General features: G+C 34.5%; 1 pseudogene; it reads right to left on the minus strand.

The window, feature by feature from the left end:
* Positions 1-3365: 3365 nt before the first annotated feature.
* The window catches only part of LOC108377693 (uncharacterized protein DDB_G0271670-like), an 11053-nt pseudogene continuing 4392 nt past the window's right edge, over positions 3366-10026 (minus strand).

Below are 10026 nucleotides of genomic sequence, written 5' to 3' on the forward strand. Positions count from 1 at the left end.
ACCCTTGTGCACAAGTGCGCTCGGGTATAATAAGTGCAACAAAATTCAAATATCTGAAAAATAAGTTGTATTGGAACTATAGTTTATAGTGACCCGAAGTTTATAGTTATCGAAATTTATCGAGTTATTCATATTTATTGAATTATCGCAAAGTATTGAATTATTTAAATTGACAGACACGGAAAATTAGTTGCCGAAATTAACGGATGGTTAGAATCGAAAGAAATTTTTGTAATTTACAGAATATATCAAGTTATCGAGATTTCAAGGTTATATATGTTTATCGAGTTGTCACTGCCTATCGAATTTTATTGGGCTATGAAAATCAGCCGAGTTATCGAAGTTTCTAGAGGTATCCAACGTTTATTGAGTCATCGATTTATATCTAGATATATACGTTTTTGAGTTATCGAAATTTATCGAGCCCTCGAAACGCAGTTATCGAAATTACTCGAGTTACAGAGTTTTGTTCAGTTATCGAATTTTAGTGTTTTTAAAATTCATCAAATTATCGAAACTTATCGACAAACTGAAATGTATCGGGTAAATTCCAAGTCCTGCTAAAATCCTCCAAAGACCTTCAAAGACACAAAAACTTTTAGTCACGTTTTAATTGCAAAGCAGGAGATTTTCCGGTAAGTAATTTTGTACTTTATATGTTAAAGGACCTGCTAAAGTCAGAAACCCTCTCCAAGACTCTTAAAAAATTAGATAAACGGTCGAATTTTCCACACCCAATAAGTGAAAATAGTTCGAAATTTCAAATTCCTAGCATTATAAAACTACATCCGCTTACCAAATATCAGATTACCTTCACGCAAACAGACAGACAAACATGGCTTAATCAACTCAGTTCGATGTTCTGATCATTTTGATTTATTAGAGCAATAGAAGCCAAATCTAAAATTTTTAGAATTTTGGTCTGTCTCTCTGTACGCGCATCACTCGAAAACTGATGCATGGAATTGAATACAGTTTACACCGATTTATGCCTAGACGTCTAACTTAATTAAAATATAGAAGGTAAAAAAAGAGAGTTGCCACCTGTACAAAAATTTCAGTTTCAGTAAATTGATAAGGTAAAGTTAATATTGCAATATAGATGTCAAAAGAAAGACGATTAAGATGCCTTACTCTCGAAAATACTTTTGTGGAAGGTAGCAGCCTGTTTGAAAATTTTAATTTAATTTAGTTGGCAAGATAATTAAAATATTTCAATATAGGTATCAAATCAAGGAGGTTTAGGAAAGTTTACGATCGACAATGTTTTCGAGTAGATTTGTCACTTGTTTGAAAATTTGTATTCCATTAAATTAATAAAATAAATGAAATATAAACATACGGGTATTAAACTAAAGAAGTTTAAGAAAGTTTACTGTTGAAAATATGTTTGAAAAGGGTTGCGACCTATTTGAAAAATTGAATTCAGTGAAAGCTAATGCAAGGTATATATATTTTGAATAAGTTCTACGTTGAAGAAAGTGCGCGATATATAGACTGGACAAATTAAATTCCCATGAGAAAAGGGAATACTTTACGTATTTTCTAAGTAGCTTCGAAAATATATTAACTAACTCCCATATTTATTTGGAAATCTCACTTCATACAGCTCTTTAAATCACTATATTGTTTTATGAATGGGGCTATAACAGTTTTGGGTGGGAGTAACAACACAAAAATACTTTTAAGGCACAGTGGAGCACGCCGGGTATCTACTACTAATTTAATAAATACTTAATAAATAATAAAAATTTCAAATTTATAATTTAAATATCATTTCACTTTGCATAATATGAAATTAGACTTAACAATATCGTAAAATATACATTCAGAGATTATGTAAACGGGAAAAAATTCAAATAAATACACTTATAATTCGAAAAAAAAACTATCGATAGTCTATCGTTGGGGGTGTAAAAAACTGTCGATGGTGCCGACTGTCAATAGTTTCTGACCCGTACCTCTACCTCCAACCGCTCAGCCACAGCGCCGTGTATTGTCTACAAATTCGTATGTCTCCTTGAAAATAAATATTTCTACCAAACATTTGCGCGCTAGGTGGCGCTGGGGTCAGAATATTCCTAAAAATTGCATTTACTTGCCGATTTGGCTCATACTTAGAACATATGTATATTAGCCAATTGAAAATAAATATTGGGACTAAAAATTTACACGAAAGGTGGCATTGTGGACGATATATTCCTTAAATTCTTATACATTAGGTTAATGATAGATATCTACACATATTTGAAGCAAAATTTATGATGTACCTTTTTAAACATTTTTACTGACCAATTTTTATATTTCATTTAAGAATTGAGCTGAAATTTTAGAGTTATGTGAAAATTGTAAACAAATGTGGTAAATGTGGTAGACATCCAAATTATAAAAAAATATGTGATAGATCTACCACATATGTGGTAGAGGTTTGCACACTGCCTATAAGAAATAAAGGGGTGGTTCCAATTTGTTCGCTAGTTACGAATACTTTTATGGGAGGGTGACTTTCCCCTCGCACAACAATATCTTTTCAAATATTATGAAGTATGACGAAGATATGGTCTATGGTGAACCTAAGGCTACCCTGATAAGGCTCAACTACTTCGTGGCATCAGCTGTTGACTTTAGACTTTATCGCAGTTCTCACGTCAGAGACCTTGTAATCAATACTTATTCGGAGCATCTCGCTTCAGTTGCCTCATATTGCCTTTCTTGTAGATTGTGCAGAGCACATTTAGATTCGACCACATTCTTCTTATGCATAGACCTTATAAGCTCCTCGCAGCTGGCAGGCTTGAAGGATCGTATAATTATGAAACTTACATACATAGATGTGTGCCCCGAATCCCAACAAAATTTGTGGCAAATAAAAAGGGAATCGACTTAGATTGAATTATCTCCGTTGCCCATCCTAAGTTTTTAGCTATAGGTTACAGATGGTTACAGGTGGATTTTAAATCTATGCCACCTCCTTCTGTATGTATTAGGGATAGGTAGTGGGGGGTTGGAATTCGATTTTTTCCGAATTTCGAACATTGCCCAAACATTCGATTATTCGATTCGAAATTTGGTGCTGCAAATTCGATTTAATTCGAACTTTTGCGAATTTTCCAAAAAAATTTTGGAGTGAAACTTCTTAATCGAGCGCAATTTAAAAAAATGAGGTGTCAAATTAAAGGCTTGTCCTTTGAGTCTGCAACATAGTTTTAGTTCTATGAAAAGGGTTGTATATAAGAAAATCAAAATCAAATTATTAAATAAGTTGATTTTTTCCAGAAAAATTCGATTTTATTCGAATTTTAGCAACACATCGAATTTCGAATTTACCCATCCCTAGTACGTATGTATATTCTTTAGTCTCCATTCCCCATTTGTCTAACGCATGTGTTATAATATTATAATTACTGTATTTCATCCCCCTATCCATCTTACCAATTGCATATTCCATGTACGCGGACGATTTGATGCTCCAGCAGCCGCATGTTGCGGACTCGCCGCATCTAGTGCAGTCGAAGACAGATTCGTATCTACTTTGTACGAATTGACACTGGTTGGCGATGAGACCGTCACCTGTGCGCTGGTCTGCTTCGTCTGTTGCATGATCTTACTTATCAAATCCAATTGTTCACGAGTGAGACCTTCGCCAGCATCTACAAGACTTGTCTCAGTGAGGGCAATTGTTGGCGATGAGGCGGGTAAAGATACGCCGCCCATGGACGACGCAGACGACGTGGATGTTGGCGAGAGTAGCGTTACACCAGTTTTAATGGGTAAATTGATGGATTTTATTTGCTCTTCGGTAAGCGCCACACCAGTCGCAGCATCAACAATAGTACCACCTGAAGAGATGTAAGTGCGTATGCAAGTGGCACCGTCAGGGGAGCTGGCGTCTCCTGTAAAATGAAACGAAACAACACATACAAACACACACACAAATAAAGGATCAGCGCAATCAATTGTGTTCTTTGAGAGAAACAACGAGCTGCTCACCGCTTGCTGTTGCCGGCGAAAGGCTCAGTCCGGTCGGTGTACCAGAATTCGGTGAGAGTGTTTGATTTTGTGGAGTTATAATACCCGAATGATGATTCTCAGTGTGACGTCGCAATGAACGTGCGTCACAGTATGATTTACCACAGCCTTCGGCTTTGCATTCGTATGGCTTCTTATTGCGATGTGTCATCATATGGCCATTCCTGTGAACAAATATTAAGCGAAATATGGAATAAAATTACAAATATGCATGCATGTATGTGTTTTACTTATGTTATTATTCTTGTGTACGTAAGTGCACTCTGATTCACTTGAATATGCACATTTTTTTCGCGATGGTCCGAGATTTTATCTGGAATTGCGGGTATTTGAATACTTAACAATTTCGCAGGGAAGCGGTGAAAATGAAGGAAATAGCTTTGTTTCTTTGGTTTTCATTCCCGTTTCTATCAAGCTACGCGAAAAAGATGCAAGTATTTTTAATTCACTTGAATAGGTACAAGTAATCGCGTATAGCAAAGTTATTAAATTTGTGCTTAAAACTTTGTAAGAATTTAAAGGACATTCGAACTATAACAGCGCAAGAATCGGCGGAGATGGCACACTTTCAACGGCAAAAACGCATAATTTTAGTGCTTCGCGGATCCAGGACTTTGCTGGCAGTAAAATTGGAACAAGTAAAGTAGTATAAGTTCAGCCGAAATCGAATTTTATATACCCGGCGCAGGTATCAAATATCATCGTTTCAACTTTCTCTAAACTGTCTATAAGTGTACAACAGTCTTATTTATTGTCTAGATAGCTAGATAAAATTTGGATAGCTCTAAAAATTTCTACAACGCGATCAATTTTGATAACTCCACATATTTCGAAAGCTATCGACAAATTTCGATAAATCTGATAACACGATAGAAATCGATAAGCAGTGATAACTCGATAAACTAATATAATCTGGAAATTTCAATAAATGGATATATTAGGACAATTCCAAAAACTTCGATTCACTACATCGAGAAATTTCAGTAAATCGATATACAGGTATACCGATAACTCTATAGGTGGAAAGAACTCGATGCATTAAGATGACTCGATAAATTTCATTATTTCTATAAATAATGAAAATTCAATAAATATCGATAGCTTCATAAATAAAATTAAAATTCAATAAATATCGATAGCTTCATAAATTTCCTTAACTTGACAAATTTCGATTACCCAACAAATTTTTATAAACGGCGGATTCACCGTTCGTGCCCGGACACTCTTTGTTTGTAAAATTGTGGTGAACACTACTTGTTCGAATCAAATTGATTTTGATTTTCTGTCCGAACGACTTGAAAATAAGGGTTGTCGTTTCTTCCCTTTTATGATTTTTGCAGCGAAGTGCATGTATTTGCCCTCAAAATTATAGTTTCGTATATGGTTAACAATATCAGCAGCTGTTTGCTTCAGGATAAAATAAAATGTGCCGCACTGAACGGTGAACCTATAGTTGCCAACTTGTTGCTTTAAGCACTAGATGTAGTGGTTTTTTGAAAATTAAAACGCAAAAAATGGTTAAGCGTCTATTGCCTTTTTTAATGTTTTTTTTCTGACCTCAAATTTCTCATTGATAGTTAAAACATGAAATAATTTAAAATATGTATTTAAAGCTGTGGCTGCACTGAATTAATAAGAATCTACTAGATTTAAATGCACTTAAATGTAGCCATGATTGATAAAAGGCTGAAGTTGGAAACCCACATTCTTGTTAAATTGAATTCGCGTTGTAAATGCTAGTACCCAGTAAACAGTGGAGCACATTTGGCCACTTCGCAGGCACGCGTGCCAAATCTTTCAAAAGCTCTCTGTACAATTTGTATGTATAGAGCAGGCACAAAATGAAAGCTCTCGCTGCCCAACTCTTATTTGGAGTCATAAATTATTCTTTAGGGTGTCCTATTTCGGAGCTCTTACGCACATAATGAGCTCTTTTTAGAGTCCGATATGAGGGTGTTAACCGTCCTCCGAAGGTCGGTGAGCTTAAATTCATACATCAAATGAGCTTCAATATGAGTTATATTGGTCTCTTATTGGATTCATGTACGGCTCATTTTCGACTCTTTTTAAACACTTTTTGGCCTCGTACATACACATACATATGTATATGTGTGAATCATTTCAAACTCTTTTTGAGGCTTCTTATTTTAGGTTGTTCTTTGAGTCTTATTGAACGCACTATATTTGCAAAGGCATACACAAATATCTTTCAAATAGCATATGTACATACATAGTACATACCTACGTACTTACGTTCTTACGTATATGACTCCTAAAAGATTCATATAAGAGTCACAAATTTTTCGTTTTTGAAGCTCATATTTCTTGTCAACCTAGGTATACTTTCGAACTCATATATTCTGAACGCTCAGAGTATGTTTGCGTGTTACGCAGGTAAGTCAAGTATTTCTTTTTTTCTTTTCAAATTATTTGTACATATTTTGGATTGATTACACCGTTTGACAAAATTTGACTTTTTGTTTTACCACCTGAATAAAACACATCGTTTCTTGTAGATTTTGCGGTGCTGAAAATTTTGCCGCAGAATTGGTCTATCACGCTAGAATTTTGAGATATCCTAACCTCAGAGTGCCAAAAACACGGTTTTTGGCGATATTTGAGATTATATGATGAAAACAAAATAAAAATGTTTTGCTAATTTCTACTTAGGGCATCATTAAGTATTTCTCTTCTACTTTAAAATTCTTTTTCGTTTGTTGTGATTCGCTTTTTCTTTCTAGAGATATACTAGTTTTATTGTGCAGTACTTCGGTATTACAGAAAATTATAAAGGACTTTTTTTAAATTACGCACCGGTCCCTGAAACAGCAGCTGTAAAAATGATGAAAGGTTTAATTTTTCAGCGTCCACCCTATTTACCCAACTTAAACTTAATAAAGACAGTTGCTCCTTCTCTAGAACATTCTTGCGGACAGGGTCATTGTCTATACATTGGCATTAAGGATGTAGTAGGTATTACATCTAAAGGTGTACTTCTCCCTCTTATTTGGCGCTGTAACCGCCTAAGCGATTTTGGCCGAGTTCAACAAAGCACGTCAGTCATTTCTGTTCTGTGCCAACTGACGCCAATTGGAAATGCCAAGTGAAGCCAAGTCCTACTCCACCTGGTCTTCCCATCGCAGTGGGGGCCTCCCTCTTCCTCTGCTACCACCAGCTGGTTCCGAGTTGAATACTTTCAATGTGTTAAAGATACAAATGAATTAAGAAATAAGTAGATTTTTCATGTAGTTTGATAAAAAATTAGAATAATAAAATCCAAAGGAATCAAGGTACTCGTACATATGTCCTTTTTATTAACTACTTTTCTTCGAAATTAATTATTCTGGAAAATGAGATTTAAATAAAGCTTCTCCATTTCCCACAAATCCGCAAATGAGCTCGGATATTGAAGAAAAAAATGTGCCTATTCAAGTGAATGGGGGTGTATGTGTATAAATATTAGATACATCGATCAAAGTTTTGGAAATGGCTGCAATTAACTTACAAGTGATCTTGTCGTTTGAATGCCTTCGAGCACATCGCACAAACGTATTTCCGCTCGTCGCTGTGCGTCAGTTTGTGCTTGGCCAACGCTGACGCATTTCCAAAATTTTACTACAAATCTGCAAATAACAAGTAAAAACAAGCAACAAAACTATAGTTTTATATTTATAAACGTAAATATTCGGTATATGTACATATGTACCCGGTCGACAAAACTAGATAATAAGAGGCAATGATCGGAATAAACAATTCTGTGTGGAATCTGAAAAAAATGTGGTAGATTCCAAAAAAATGTGGGAGATCTTAATTTTAAGTTGATTTATTATTTATTTTTTTTCTTTATTTATTTATTACGAAACAGAAAATATAATAAGTAGTTCTTTTATTGCCGCATAAATTAACCAGGTCGCAGTATTTTGGTAAGTTTGGACAGTTTTTCCTTTGTTTGTTTAATGTTTATATTTTTTTTTATAAAATTAAAGCCTTTTATCTATTAAACACTATAAATATTATGAAAGATTTTTGCAACTTTGCAGACTACTGCCAGTTTTTCTTTCGCTTTTGTTCGCTCTTACAATTAAAAAATAAAGAAAATTATGTCGAACAAAAATTAAACTACTCGAAAACGTGAATATGTGGCAGACTTCAGACCTTGTGTGGTAAATGTGGCAATGTGGTAATGGTCAGAGTTTCCAGGCTTTCTGATTCAGCTTCGCTTGGAAGGGCAAAAGTTTACATGAAATAATAACGAAACAGTATGAATTTATTGCCTTGGTTACCTTGGAAGTACATCTTCACTTCCCACTTCACTTCACCATTGCCTTCGAATGGCGGTGCTATTGGAAGATTTTCTAATAAAACTTCAAAAGAGAAGGTCTTATTGAAAAATTCCGTCCGAAAGGCGTTTATTTACAAACGCTCCTCATTTTGCTGCTGGGTGTGCATTTAGTATTGCATAAATGTTTGTTCCTATGTATTTATGGTATGTAGGTATTAGAGGTCTGCATCGGAAGATGTGTGTGAATATTTTTCTCCAATCAAATTTTTGAAAAGCGTTGCTACCTATCTAAAAAGTCAATTTAAATATACATATAATTAAATTATGCTATTATGAGTAAAACGGAAGCATCTGGTGTAAGGTGTGACCTACTCAAATTTATCAACAGGGTTGCCAAATTTCTTCACATGAAAATGATTTAAATACATAACCAATTTAACAAAAATGTTACAATATGGGATTCAATCGAAAGGTAATTGAGAATGCTTTAGTAAAGACACATTTTTTATCTATCAATGCCAGTTCGGGATCTTAGAATTTCCCTCAAACAGCTTGTCAATCCTTCAAACACCCCGTGCACAACATAGATAGCTTTAAGCAAAGAGATATTTCGCTTGGTTTGTCAAGCTGCTTGTGTGGTGTTTTTCGCTTTTAAGCACATCTGCATTTGGTGCTAAATATTTAAAATGTTATCGATAATTTTTTTCATTCCATCGTTATATTTTCAACTTATTCTGAAATTGCAAAATCTCGATAACGAATGGGGAGAACACGCATAGTTCGACCGTAAGAATATTCATATTAATTCTTAATTAGATCCAGAAATTTATAGGAAAACAGTTTTTGAATTAAAATATTCTTCAGCTTGGGATAGGTTTCCCAATTAAAAAAAAAAAATATATATCTGCATTACTAATATAGCCCTTTTCTAATGCTTCAGTAGAACATATATTAAGTAGTTTAAAAATGTGTAGGACTGACTCGAGGACCAGATTGGCAACTGATATAGTTACAGCAATATTATATACAAAGCAAGGCATAAACTAGTAATTTTTAGCAAAAAAAAACCGACTTCAACTCCCATATAAAAAAAAATATATATATATATATATCTCATGATCCGCTGATCGGATCCTAACGAGATTAGTATGGGACCACCTCTGAGACACTACCTTTCCGAAGCAAAAAGAATTATCGAAATCGGTTGACGCGGTCCAAAGTTATGCGGTAACATACATAAAAAAAACAAAAAAAAATAAAAAATAAAAATATTCCGACGAACTGATAACCTCCTCCTTTTTTGGAAGTCGGTTAAAAATAACGCCGATCCTTTGTTTGAGTCGCAAAAACAAATGTACCAATTGAGTTGGAGAACTTACTTAATTTTTATACTATTTAAGTACCTTTAAATATCTGTAATTAGAAAATTTGGAGTAATTAGTTCGGATTTTGAGGATTTTTCCTTTGTTTTTAAGGAATTTGGTAATTTTTTTGTGGCAACACTGCTTAAGTATGTGAGCATAGCGGAAAACGTATTTGGTGAAAGAGAGCGCTGTCGAGTAACATCTCTACTGGATATGAATGGGAAATTTGAGTGTCTGAAAACAAAGCTACACGTGCTGGTCATATACGTAACTATGTACGCGCTAAAAACTACACGGGTTATTTTAAAAAAAAACAAAACATCAATTGCGAAAATCACGCTAAACTCGCGT

This window comes from Rhagoletis zephyria, unplaced genomic scaffold (assembly GCF_001687245.7).
Source record: "Rhagoletis zephyria isolate East Lansing unplaced genomic scaffold, Rhagoletis_zephyria_1.1 Rzeph_scaffold_12536, whole genome shotgun sequence".
Classification (NCBI taxonomy): Eukaryota; Metazoa; Arthropoda; class Insecta; order Diptera; family Tephritidae; genus Rhagoletis; species Rhagoletis zephyria.